The sequence below is a fragment of the Hyperolius riggenbachi genome, chromosome 6 (genome assembly GCF_040937935.1).
Source record: "Hyperolius riggenbachi isolate aHypRig1 chromosome 6, aHypRig1.pri, whole genome shotgun sequence".
In the NCBI taxonomy this organism is placed as follows: domain Eukaryota; kingdom Metazoa; phylum Chordata; class Amphibia; order Anura; family Hyperoliidae; genus Hyperolius; species Hyperolius riggenbachi.
Window position 1 is genome coordinate 197,672,522 of NC_090651.1, and position 15,062 is coordinate 197,687,583.

Sequence of the window (15,062 nt, forward strand, 5' to 3'; positions counted from 1 at the left end):
CTGAGCCCCTGCTCCTCTCATAGGTACAAGACAAGGTGAAATGTTTCCTACTTACTGCCAAAATGTACTTTTATTGAGGGTGATGGTCATCTTGACTGAGCCGCTGCTCCTCTCATAGGTACAAGACAGGGTGAAATGTTGCCTACTTACTGCCAAAATGTACTTTTATTGAGGGTGATGGTCATCTTGACTGAGCCGCTGCTCCTCTCATAGGTACAAGACAAGGTGAAATGTTGCCTACTTACTGCCAAAATGTACTTTTATTGAGGGTGATGGTCATCTTGACTGAGCCCCTGCTCCTCTTATAGGTACAAGACAAGGTGAAATGTTGCCTACTTACTGCCAAAATGTACTTTTATTGAGGGTGATGGTCATCTTGACTGAGCCCCTGCTCCTCTCATAGGTACAAGACAAGGTGAAATGTTGCCTACTTACTGCCAAAATGTACTTTTATTGAGGGTGATGGTCATCTTGACTGAGCCGCTGCTCCTCTCATAGGTACAAGACAAGGTGAAATGTTGCCTACTTACTGCCAAAATGTACTTTTATTGAGGGTGATGGTCATCTTGACTGAGCCCCTGCTCCTCTCATAGGTACAAGACAAGGTGAAATGTTGCCTATTTACTGCAAAAATTTACTTTTATTGAGGGGGATGGTCATCTTGACTGAGCCCCTGCTCCTCTCATAGGTACAAGACAAGGTGAAATGTTGCCTACTTACTGCCAAAATGTACTTTTATTGAGGGTGATGGTCATCTTGACTGAGCCCCTGCTCCTCTCATAGGTACAAGACAAGGTGAAATGTTTCCTACTTACTGCCAAAATGTACTTTTATTGAGGGTGATGGTCATCTTGACTGAGCCGCTGCTCCTCTCATAGGTACAAGACAGGGTGAAATGTTGCCTACTTACTGCCAAAATGTACTTTTATTGAGGGTGATGGTCATCTTGACTGAGCCGCTGCTCCTCTCATAGGTACAAGACAAGGTGAAATGTTGCCTACTTACTGCCAAAATGTACTTTTATTGAGGGTGATGGTCATCTTGACTGAGCCCCTGCTCCTCTTATAGGTACAAGACAAGGTGAAATGTTGCCTACTTACTGCCAAAATGTACTTTTATTGAGGGTGATGGTCATCTTGACTGAGCCCCTGCTCCTCTCATAGGTACAAGACAAGGTGAAATGTTGCCTACTTACTGCCAAAATGTACTTTTATTGAGGGTGATGGTCATCTTGACTGAGCCGCTGCTCCTCTCATAGGTACAAGACAAGGTGAAATGTTGCCTACTTACTGCCAAAATGTACTTTTATTGAGGGTGATGGTCATCTTGACTGAGCCCCTGCTCCTCTCATAGGTACAAGACAAGGTGAAATGTTGCCTATTTACTGCAAAAATTTACTTTTATTGAGGGGGATGGTCATCTTGACTGAGTCCCTGCTCCTCTCATTGGTACAAGACAAGGTGAAATGTTGCCTACTTACTGCCAAAATGTACTTTTATTGAGGGTGATGGTCATCTTGACTGAGCCCCTGCTCCTCTCATAGGTACAAGACAAGGTGAAATGTTGCCTACTTACTGCCAAAATGTACTTTTATTGAGGGTGATGGTCATCTTGACTGAGCCGCTGCTCCTCTCATAGGTACAAGACAAGGTGAAATGTTGCCTACTTACTGCCAAAATGTACTTTTATTGAGGGTGATGGTCATCTTGACTGAGCCTCTGCTCCTCTCATAGGTACAAGACAAGGTGAAATGTTGCCAACTTACTGCCAAAATGTACTTTTATTGAGGGTGATGGTCATCTTGACTGAGCCGCTGCTCCTCTCATAGGTACAAGACAAGGTGAAATGTTGCCTACTTACTGCCAAAATGTACTTTTATTGAGGGTGATGGTCATCTTGACTGAGCCTCTGCTCCTCTCATAGGTACAAGACAAGGTGAAATGTTGCCAACTTACTGCCAAAATGTACTTTTATTGAGGGTGATGGTCATCTTGACTGAGCCCCTGCTCCTCTCATAGGTAGCGTCCCACAGCCAGGGAGCACCCCCCCCCCCCCCCCCCCCCAAAACAAAAAACAACAAAAAAAAACAACCTTGCTTTTATGTGTATTAGTGTGTTCCCACCGTTGGCGTGCACCTCACCTTTTTATTGTTGTACCATATTTTGTTGATGATAGATAGCAGTGTTCCCACTGCTAGGGAGCACACACACCCCAAAAAAAAAAAAAAAAACCTGTTGCTGTTATGTTTACTGGTGTCCCCACCTTTAGGGTGCACCATACCTTTTCACTCATTTACCTTCTTCTGTTCCTGTTAGATAGCAGTGTTCCCACTGTGAGGGAGGACCCAAAATAAAAAATAGCTTTTTTGTTTATTGGTGTCCCCACCTTAAAGGTGCGCCATACATTTTCATTAATTTATTTCCTTCTGTTCCTGACAGACAGCAGTGTTTTACAGTGTCAGGTAGCACTGAAGGAAAAAAAAAAGATGTAACTGTTATTTTTATCGGTGTCCCCGCTATTAGGGTGCACCCCACATTCTTATTAATTCAACTTATTTTGCTACTTATATATTTAAATGGGGGGGGGGGCTGCCTACCTATGAATTACTGGGGGGAGAGGTCTGGCTACCTATGAATTACTGGGGGGAGAGGGGAGAGGTCTGGCTACCTATGAATTACTGGGGGGAGAGGGGAGAGGTCTGGCTACCTATGAATTACTGGGGGGAGAGGGGAGAGGTCTGGCTACCTATGAATTACTGGGGGGAGAGGTCTGGCTACCTATGAATTACTGGGGGGAGAGGGGAGAGGTCTGGCTACCTATGAATTACTGGGGGGGGGGGAGAGGTCTGGCTACCTATGAATTACTGGGGGGAGAGGTCTGGCTACCTATGAATTACTGGGGGGAGAGGGGAGAGGGGAGAGGTCTGGCTACCTATGAATTACTGGGGGGGAGGGTAGAGGTCTGGCTACCTATGAATTACTGGGGGGAGAGGGGAGAGGGTAGAGGTCTGGCTACATATGAATTACTGGGAGGTGGGGGGGGGGGGAGGGTAGAGGTCTGGCTACCTATGAATTACTGGGGGGGAGAGGGGAGAGGTCTGGCTACCTATGAATTACTGGGGGGAGAGGGGAGAGGTCTGGCTACCTATGAATTACTGGGGGGGGGAGAGGGGAGAGGTCTGGCTACCTATGAATTACTGGGGGGGGGGGGGTTAGAGGTCTGGCTACCTATGAATTACTGGGGGGGGGGGGAGGGTAGAGGTCTGGCTACCTATGAATTACTGGGGGGAGAGGGGAGAGGTCTGGCTACCTATGAATTACTGGGGGGGGGGGAGGGTAGAGGTCTGGCTACCTATGAATTACTGGGGGGGGAGGGTAGAGGTCTGGCTACCTATGAATTACTGGGGGGAGAGGGGAGAGGTCTGGCTAACTATGAATTACTGGGGGGAGAGGGGAGAGGTCTGGCTACCTATGAATTACTGGGGGGGGGGGAGGGTAGAGGTCTGGCTACCTATGAATTACTGGGGGGAGAGGGGAGAGGTCTGGCTACCTATGAATTACTGGGGGGGGAGGGTAGAGGTCTGGCTACCTATTAATTACTGGGGGGAGAGGGGAGAGGTCTGGCTACCTATGAATTACTGGGGGGGGGGAGGGTAGAGGTCTGGCTACCTATGAATTACTGGGGGGGGAGGGTAGAGGTCTGGCTACCTATGAATTACTGGGGGGGGGAGGGTAGAGGTCTGGCTACCTATGAATTACTGGGGGGAGAGGGGAGAGGTCTGGCTAACTATGAATTACTGGGGGGGAGAGGGGAGAGGTCTGGCTACCTATGAATTACTGGGGGGGGAGGGTAGAGGTCTGGCTACCTATGAATTACTGGGGGGGGGGGAGGGTAGAGGTCTGGCTACCTATGAATTACTGGGGAGAGAGGGGAGAGGTCTGGCTACCTATGAATTACTGGGGGGAGAGGGGAAAGGTCTGGCTACCTATGAATTACTGGGGGGAGAGGGGAGAGGTCTGGCTACCTATGAATTACTGGGGGGAGAGGGGAGAGGTCTGGCTACCTATGAATTACTGGGGGGGGGGGAGGGTAGAGGTCTGGCTACCTATGAATTACTGGGGGGAGAGGGGAGAGGTCTGGCTACCTATGAATTACTGGGGGGGGGGGAGGGTAGAGGTCTGGCTACCTATGAATTACTGGGGGGGGAGAGGCGAGAGGTCTGGCTACCTATGAATTAATGGGGGGGGGAGAGGGGAGAGGTCTGGCTACCTATGAATTACTGGGGGGGAGAGGGGAGAGGTCTGGCTACCTATGAATTACTTGGGAGGGGGATTAGGTATGGCTACCTATATTTAACTGGAGGGAGAGGTCTGGCTACCTCTATTTATATGTGTATCAGATATACATGCATGCAGATTTATTATCAGATGCATATATATGTATATATATATATATATATATATATATATATATATATATATATATATATATATATATATATATATATATATTATATTTATACATATAGGCCTCGATTCATCAACACTTAGCAAATTTGTTAACAACAGTTTGGTAAAATACCGAATTTGTTAACTTCATTTCAGGATTCATCAAAGTTATCTACAGCTGTTAGCGAACATTCGTTAACGATTCGGTAACGATTCGCTAAAACGGAAGAAAGTGCAATTCATGAAAAATAAAGTGGGCGTGGTTTAGCGTTACATTTAGGATTAGTTATCTCCTTCACTGCTCTGTCGTTATTCCTGTCAGATCATTGCTGACAGAGAAGATGGAGCCATTTGAAGTGGTTATGTATCAGCTGAGACTGATTCAAAGGCGCAGAAGGGCAATAATAAGGTCTGCAACCATATAAATTTGTAAGAGAATAGATTTATTTGCTATAACACGACATCTGCATTTCTCTTGAATCATCTTGTAAGAGAACACAGGCAGTGCCAGGGTTAACTAATTTTGCTAGCTGCACTATAATTTTTTAGAAAAGGCTCCTATCAAATTGTGGGATTGTCCCAACCACTTCCAGAATCCTGGTCCAGGTGTAAAGCCCTATTCAGAATGTTGCTACGTAGTGCTCAAAGGACTGCCTTTTACCCACAATTCCATGGGAATCTTATGGCCTTGTGTTAAATTACCGCTGTAAAATAGAAATATCGACACGTTACCGAATGTTTACCGAATTGTTATCGAATTCACACCGAATGCCGAAAAACCTTGATGAATACAACTAGAAATCGCTAAACTTCGAATTCGGTAATTTAACAAACTGGAAAAAGTTATCTCAAAGACAATGATGAATCGAGGCCATACTGTATATACATATGTCCCCAATATCCACCAGCTGGGATCACTTGAAGCCGTATTCATGTGCTTATCGGTTGCTTACTTGAACCACCAGCAGAAAAAAACACAAACCTGCTCCAAAATATTCACTGAACCTCCAGCAACATCTTGCAGCCCTCCTGAAACTCCTAGCGGCTTTCTGCCATCCTCCTTGCATGGAAGCCGGCGTGTTACCTGACCTGCCTAAAGTTGAGTGATACGCCTGCTGCCGTGAACAGAGGACGTCGGAAAGCCAATAGGAGCATGCTAGGCGCTTCAGGAAGGCTACAAAACGCCGCTGGAGGCTCGTTAAGTATTTTGTAATGCCTGCAAACCAGGCCCAAATTCTTCTCCCCCCCCCCCCCCCCCTAAAGAAAAAAACCCTGAAAGGGACACTGAGCAGGGGCACTGGGTATGCTTTTAAAGGGACTCCAAGATCAAATTAAACACAAAATGTGAACTTACCCGGGCTTTTCTGTAGCCCAGTGGGGCCTGTAGTTCCCACAACGTACCTCCGTGTCTTCTCCCAATGCCTCTTCAGAAATGGTTGGCCGGCGGATCCTGGTGACACTCGAGTCGAGTGTCGGGCTCCTTCTTCTGCATACATCACGCGTAACGTCATTACACCGGCCACCTTGCGTCATCACGGTTGCCGGCGTGACAGTACGGCGCATGCGCGATTAAACCACGCATGCGCCGTACTGTCACGCCGGACGCCGTGATAACACGAGGCGGCCGTCGTAATGACGTTACGCGTGATGTATGCAGAAGAAGGACCCCGACACTCGGCCCGAGTGTCGCCAGGATCCGCCGGCCAACCATTTATGAAGAGGCATTTGTAGAAGACCCGGAGGTACGTCGTGGGAAATCCCGACTAGCACTGGGCTACAGAAAGCCCCGGGTAAGGTAACATTTTGAGTTTAATTTGAGCTCGGAGTCCCTTTAAGTATACCCAAGTGTTTATGAAGAGTATACACTTCCTCTCTTAATCCCTCTCCATCCCGGTATGCCCACTCTCAATGCTATTGAAACCATGGCTCCTACAGAAAGTATAGCTGAAACCTGAAAAATGATGTCTGTGGGTCCTTACAGCGCATGCGCAGTCTCTGTCTCCTCTAATTATTTTCCGACTCTCTGCAGCGCATCATAGTTCCGTGCACTATGACGCGGCCCATGCAGAAGAGGGGAGGAAGAAAGTAGAGTTGACTGAACCTGCATGCGCTGTAAAAGAGAACTAAAAAGCAATGAATAATTGCTACATATACTCTTTACACTTTAAATGTCTATTTTTCACACTGGTGCTTTGTGTTGGAAACAGAAGATCAAAAAAATTAAGGGATTGCATCACACAAGCAATGTGACACATACAACTAAGCATACTGCATAAAAATATGTTTTAGAAAAGCAGTGCACTAGCAATGTCAATGTAATTCTGTTGCGATTATTTAGTCCAACACAATGTGTCAGTGTCAGAGATTGAACAACAAAAGAGATGAAACTTATACTTTTTTTTAAAGAGAAACATTTATTTATTTTTTTTTAATTTTGCAACGTGCAATTTTTTTTTTCATTTGTTTTTATTTTTTGCGGTATTGTCACCATAAAAATCAAATTTCAACAGCAACTGGACTGAGTGTATTAAGTGAAAAAGATGCTAATCCTGCATTCAAAACTTGCAAAACCTTTTCTGCTGTTATGGTTTGTAGTTATCACATACTTTAGGAGCACTGGCCCTAGTGCCAAACAGTGCCAAAGAGTTGAATACTGGGAGTTCTTTTTATCTATAATCTATTCCTCCTCTTCCATTAATTTCCCTGCCTAGCTGCTTATCTGAAACACCTCTGCTCACTTGTGTTTACAAGGAAGGCTGAGGTGACTCAGCGATTGGAGGATAAGACAGTGTAGTTCCTAGTATACACCTCCGTGGGAGTGTCTGAAGACTCTGGGAGGAGGGCAGCTAATAAATACACAATGAGCAAGAGAAGGGAGGAGGGAACAAGAGTCAGGGAGGATATGATGTCAGCATTAGCTTGGCAAGATGGCCACTGCCTAGAATAGGATTTCTGCTTTTTCTTTACAAAATTCACAGGAATCAGTATGTGGATAGCAGAATACATCTGTTATGCAAGTAGAAGTAGTATTTATCTACTTATATATATGTTTTTTATTTCTAGGATAGCATTGGTGCCGCTTGTTCTTTAAAGGGGAACTTCAGCCTAAACAAACATACTGTCATCAAGTTACATTAGTTATGTTAACTAGAATAGATAGGTAATATAATCTCTTAACCACCCAGTTTTAAAAGAACAGGCAAATGTTTGTGATTCATGGGGACTGCCATCTTTGTCATAGGGGGCAGCAATCTTTTTGGTTGAAAGGAGGTGACAAGGAGCAGGAGACACAGTTCCAACCAGTGGCGGCTCCAGGATTTTTTTTTAGGGGGTGCTAAGCAGGTGCTGGCCCAATTTCCGGGGGAGCTGACGACCTGCGGCGCGCAAAGCGCGCCGCGGCAAAAAATGGGTGTGGTCATGACCGGATGAGGGCGGGGCTAACTGTAATTTAAAGTGAACCCAGGGTGAGAGTGATATGGTGGCTGCCATATTTATTTCCTTTTAAACAATTCTAGTTGCCTGGCAGCCCTGCTGATCTATTTGGCTGCAGTAGTGAACTGAATTACACCAGAAACAAGCATGCAGCTAATCTTGTCAGTTCTGACAATATTGTCAGAAACCCCTGACCTGCTGCATGCTTGTTCAGGGTCTATGGTTGAAAGAATTAGAGGCAGAGGACCAACACGGCAGCCAGGCAGCTGGTATTACTTAAAAGGAGATAAATATGGCAGCCTCAATATTATTCTCACCTCGTGTTCCCTTTAAAAGAGGGCCCAAGTATTGGTGACCCTTTCCCCAGAAAATTCACATAATTGTGCAGGTTTTCTCAAGAAAATACACGTAATGTGAGCAGATTTGAACAAAAAACATGTTCAATAACCCCAATATGCACAATCCGTAGCAGATATGGCCCCAATATGCACAATCGGTAGCAGATATGACCCCAATATGCACAATCGGTAGCAGATATGACCCCAATATGCACAATCGGTAGCAGATATGACCCCAATATGCACAATCGGTAGCAGATATGACCCCAATATGCACAATCGGTAGCAGATATGACCCCAATATGCACAATCCGCAGCAGATATGACCCCAATATGCACAATCCGCAGCAGATATGACCCCAATATGCACAATCCGCAGCAGATATGACCCCAATATGCACAATCCGCAGCAGATATGACCCCAATATGCACAATCCGCAGCAGATATGACCCCAATATGCACAATCCGCAGCAGATATGACCCCAATATGCACAATCGGTAGCAGATATGACCCCAATATGCACAATCTGCAGCAGATATGACCCCAATATGCACAATCCGCAGCAGATATGACCCCAATATGCACAATCCGCAGCAGATATGACCCCAATATGCACAATCGGTAGCAGATATGACCCCAATATGCACAATCAGTAGCAGAAATGACCCCAATATGCACAATCGGCAGAAGATATGACCCCAATATGCACAATCGGTAGCAGAAATGACCCCAATATGCACAATCGGTAGCAGATATGACCCCAATATGCACAATCGGTAGCAGATATGACCCCAATATGCACAATCGGTAGCAGATATGACCCCAATATGAACAATCGGTAGCAGAAATGACCCCAATATGCACAATCCGTAGCAGATATGACTCCAATATGCACAATCCGTAGCAGAAATGACCCCAATATGCACAATCAGCACCACCTGAAAAAGAAAAGAAAAACCCATTTACTCACCTACAGCCAGAAGACCTTCTTTCCCGACCACTGGCACGACCTCCTTGTGGCGCGCAGCGCCCGCGCGCCCACGATCCTCTTCCTTCCCGACGTCACGACGAGACTTCCTGCTTGCATGCTGAGAGCAGGGCTACGGGAAAATGGCCGCCCGAAGTCTGCAGAACAGGGCTTCGGGCGGCCATCTTACCGTAGCCCTGCCTGCTGCTCCGTGCTGCCGCTGTGTGAACTGACTTGGCGTCTTTTAGACGCCTGAAGTCAGTTCACTCAAGGGGGTGCTTTGGGGGTGCTTGGACAATTCTAGGGGGTGCTCGAGCACCCCCAAGCACCCCCCTGGCGCCGCCCCTGGTTCCAACTGTCCTGTGTCCTGATTATCCCTCCCAGCTGCACACTCTAGGCGTCAAATGTCAAATTCAAAATGAAAAAAAAAAAAAATTGCACCAAAACAGCAGAACGAGAACAACAAAATAAGAAATCCCATCATGCTTTGAACAGCATCAGGGGAAAAAAGCCCGGGCAGTTTTCTTCTGTGCATCTAAAAATGAGGCTTGTATAAGAGAAACAAAGTTCTGATGCCGTGAAACTGTTAAAGAAACACGAAGCCTTTTCAGTGCTGCTGAGTCAATTTTTAGTCCCTTCTACCCTCTGTGCCCTTGAGCTGTCGGATCTCCTCCTGGACTCGGACCATATTTTCCCGCAGCTCCAGCACCTGGGCCTTGAGGACCTTATTTGTCCGGGCCTGGATCCGCCGGTTCCTCCTCACCTGGCGCCTGTGCCTCATGTATGTCGATAGAGGAACTGTAGAAAAAATGGGGAAAATAGGTTAACTCAGTACACCATCAACTTGTGCATATTTCAATCTCATTGATCATCCCTAAAAATAAGAACCTGTAATGTAATACATATAACATAGCATTTAATTGCTTTCCCATAGTATGCAATGTTAATCATACAGTAAGAGCATTTTACCATATAGCGGTGCGCTGGCTCTCCTTATGTGGGCCCTTTGGCTGTGATGGCTGGGGCCAGGCGAGGAGGACCTGGAGGAGGAAGGCCTGGGTGCAGAGGCTCTCCGGGTACCACTTGCAGCTGTAATAAGGAGTAATGAATAATAGATTGTGATCAAAATATATTATAATATGGATAAAAAGTAATAACTTATTTGGTTGAACTACAACTACTTTTATTTCTATTTTCAAGTAAACTTTGATAAGGACCTTACTCTATTTAAACACAGAACAAAAAAATCATATTCTTATACCTTTTATTTATTTATTGGACATGAAAGAATATGACTCTACAATACAGAAAAATAAAACTAGGAAAGACTTTGAAGAGAGCACTTGGAACGCTGACTGGGGCAATGGTTCACCTTGTAGTAGGAATAAGACCCTGAGCACACAGCCAAGATATCAATGGAGTGGCTTCGATACAACTCTATGTATGTCCTTGAGTGACCCAAGGCACTTGCCTAGGTCCTGGACATGATCTAGCGTCCAGATGGACGACGGCACCTATAAAATTTTTCTCCCCCCAAAAAAAATGACCATTGTTATAATTTAAGTAGGCCTCAGTTACTTGGCCTGAGTTTTATGTAAAAGGCTTGTCCGCAGTGTATGCCTTTAAAATCAATAGAGGTTTTGTGATGCAGGCAGAGGCATCTCAGGGTCTGCGTGTAGCAGAGGATACACGCAGATACTGAGAACATGTTCCTAAAAGAAGGCCATCGGCCTACTCTGACCTCCACGTACACCACAGGAACAGTAAACATCGGCCATATTTACTAAACATCCACATTCCTGCATTTAGGTCAAATGCCTCATTGATTATTAATCAAGTAGGTGGGTATGATGACACCACGAGTGGGTCCACCAATAATCTGATCTAGGGGGTGGCGAAGATGATGTCATATTTAACTCTTTCCTAGTCGGTATTAAACCCGGAGTGAGCGATGGAGAGAGCAGTCTGCTTCTTCCTTCCGCACTAGCTCGCAAGGCCGACTGGGACCTCTAAGCATGTTCTTCCTTTCTGTAATCTGATATAATGTATGCTGTACATAGGTAGTTTAGTGTAACGTAGTTAGGAAGAAGGTACCTGATTGACTTCAGCAGGGAGTCTAATCACGAGCTTGTAACGCAACATGAAGATTGGCATGGCTAGGATATGATGAATGTATCTATCTGTATTCCTGTTTCCTGAATAAATAACGTAAACATTGAAGAAGCCTGAGAAAGTCTATCTCCTGTTTGCTGTGTGGAGAGCCAAGTGATCTCACAGTCTGTGAGACGGTGGTGTCGAAGCAAGGTGATATAAGAACAGTTTATAACAGTGGTGCCGTGAACCCAGCAGCGCTGTCTAGCAGAAAAGGCAGGCAAGGACCGGGCCAGATGTCAGTCTGTTATCTAGTTTTCAAGATGAGGTGAGAGCTTCCAGAGGTGAAGTCCGCGGCAGCATATTTTAAACAGGTTAGTACTGAGGTAGGGGGGTGAAGTTTAACTCCAATCTACCAATAAGAGTAAACAGAGTTCATGAGAACCATAAAGCAACGAGATCAATTACGGTATATATTTATCAATTTAAAGTGTAAAGAGTACAAGCCGCAGGGCGAATCCCAAATCATTAATAAGAATTGATTTGTTTGTATTTTGATTTCAGGAGTTGGGCAATATGGATTCGAACAGCTGCAGTGCTGGCAGCAAAGCTGGAGATGTCAGTCGGATAAGCGAAAGGTTCCAGATGCCAATCTAAGTTTGGAGAAACACGAGATTCCTGAAATTGGAAAGAGACTAAAACACGAGATTCCTGAAATTGGAAAGAGACTAAAAACCGAGGTTCCTGAGATCGGAAAACGTCTAAAAAAAACTGACTGAGCAAAGCATAGTGCAAATTGCTAATGTTTTTCTTTCCCAAGGTGGTGCTTTTATAATGAAGAGTACCGTGCTGATGGTGATCCTAGGTTGCCATTTCGTCCTAGGAGAACGAAGAGAGGACATTCTCATGTATAATAAGGGGTTAATGAGAATGCAAGGCCCAAGCATGTTAATGTTGGGTGACAAAGGTACGAATCCTTTCACACCTCCCTCCGCTTGGCACAGATGGACCATGCAGGGACGGAGGAAAAGAGCACGTGTGCCAGGAGAAAACAAATTTCAGGGCACAAGGGAGGTGAAAGGTCTGAAGGGTCAGGTGTGCGGGCAGTGGGAATTGAATGGCAGTATAAATCTGCTATTGAGTACCACACTCCCAGAATCGACGCACCGATACAAAGGTTTGTTAAAAAGTACATTGCAGTACAATGGGTACGTGCAAAAGGTGGAGTGTGTGATTCAGGGGTACCTTGTCTTGGTTATGCAGAGTGAGATGGTTCCAGATTGGAGAGGAACGAGTAGGAGGCGTCAATTCTCCTGCCGGAGAGACGCGGGGGACAACATCACACTCTGGAGCTACCAACAGAGAGTGCCTCTGAAACAACTATACACACGTAAAGGCTGGAAAGCCGAGGGTGGGTGGTTCTCGAAACAAGAAGTAAAAATCGAGATCAAGCCACATTTCCAGGTGAAAAAGAGGGTGGGGAGAGCGGTCCCGGGGGAGGGAAAGCCAACACAGGGAACCCCATTCACACCACACGGGTCACCACAGGGGACGATATTACACAGTCCATATGCAGCCGCTTATTCTCATGCTAGGTGGGTAAGTGAAGAGGTACTCTTAATTGAAAGATTGCAGAGAGTACTGTCTTCCCGACCTCAGGTACATATTGTGCCTCAGGACGTAAGGGGGGAAGAGGTCCAATCAGGACAGTTGGGGGCATATGTTGTCAGGGAGATGCTTAAAGATCCTGTCCAACGGAGATTGGACAAGGGGAGGTATAGCGATTTTTCTGGAGAAGGATCTTTTGCATGGCAGCTTCGAGATGTTTGGGTGAACAAAGGGAAACGGTGCAACATTCCTTTAGGCACCGCCACTTCCTTAGTTCCCACCTCAACCCGTGTCTCACCCCAGGACCTGAGAGGTCAACCTTTTTTGGTGCTAGACGGGGAGGTGAAGCAAGTAGAGTTGTCCTCATGCGGGCAATTCTTGCAGAAGTACCTGCGTTGGCCGGGGCAAGTCAAATTTAGTGAAGAAGCCTGCAGGCTCAAGAACGCAGAATGCGAGGATACCATTCAAAAGATCCACCCTGAAGCCCAACCGATAGTTCCGGTGGCTGAAGGAAAGGTTTGTTTTTTTAACATAGTGTCTAAGGATACATTCAAGGTATATTCTCATAATTGTTCCGATAAGGGAGATTTTCCAAGGGGAACATATTGTGGGAGCGGAGATCCCATATGGATCCAGTCATCCAGGTTGGATGACGTTGTTTCTCAAATTGTTAAGAGAACTCTAAAGTGCAAAGTTTCACGGGTAGTTCCCGTCCTGAAAGAGAACACGACATGGGACAAAGGGGAACAGGGTTTGATCCAAGACGACAACATTTTGTTACAAAGGTTAAACAAACAGTACACTAAGTTAGAGGTAAGATTTCACCATGATACAGGTGATCTTAACGAGGTAGAACACAAAAATGAGCAGGTGAGTGCCAGTCTGACCTGGTGGACAAAGGTTCCGGTGATGTTCCAGGGACACTCGGACGGGGCCTCTGCAGTTCCAAAGTTTTTTCTACACCCACTGGTCGTCTGGATGGGGATGACAACGTTAGGCATCATTATCCAGGTGAGGTTGCGTGTTAAAATTACGTACAACAAATTAACTTGGTCCAGAGATTGGTGCCTCATAAACAATCTCCTGAACCAATATTTTCAAATTAAGAGATATACAGGGTTACGGGTATAGGTTTAGTAGTACCTGTGATGGGGCTGATTGTATAAAGGCGTTCTTTTAGAAGGCACCTGGCACTGCTCCCTTGAGTAACAACCAAACGAGTTTCACTTTTCTGTGGTCATGCAAGTTTGTGAGTGATACGCAAGTGACGCAAATGCTGAGCATGTGGTATAGAGGGATTTAGAAGTAGGGCCTCCACAGAGAGCCTGGTTACAGGAAGACCAAGAGGTCGTGCTCTCTCTCTTCGAGGGGTAACCACCGAGAGCAGAGAAGTTGTGTGAGCACATACATCGAAAAGTGAAACATAAAAGAAAGAAACCAGGTACTGGGAGGTTCAGACGCTGGGATCTGCGGGTCAAGCCGTTTTAGGGGGGATTGTTATAATTTAAGTAGGCCTTAGTTACTTGGCCTGAGTTTTATGTAAAAGGCTTGTCCGCAGTGTATGCCTTTAAAATCAATAGAGGTTTTGTGATGCAGGCAGAGGCATCTCAGGGTCTGCGTGTAGCAGAGGATACACGCAGATACTGAGAACATGTTCCTAAAAGAAGGCCATCGGCCTACTCTGACCTCCACGTACACCACAGGAACAGTAAACATCGGCCATATTTACTAAACATCCACATTCCTGCATTTAGGTCAAATGCCTCATTGATTATTAATCAAGTAGGTGGGTATGATGACACCACGAGTGGGTCCACCAATAATCTGATCTAGGGGGTGGCGAAGATGATGTCATATTTAACTCTTTCCTAGTCGGTATTAAACCCGGAGTGAGCGATGGAGAGAGCAGTCTGCTTCTTCCTTCCGCACTAGCTCGCAAGGCCGACTGGGACCTCTAAGCATGTTCTACCTTTCTGTAATCTGATATAATGTATGCTGTACATAGGTAGTTTAGTGTAACGTAGTTAGGAAGAAGGTACCTGATTGACTTCAGCAGGGAGTCTAATCACGAGCTTGTAACGCAACATGAAGATTGGCATGGCTAGGATATGATGAATGTATCTATCTGTATTCCTGTTTCCTGAATAAATAACGTAAACATTGAAGAAGCCTGAGA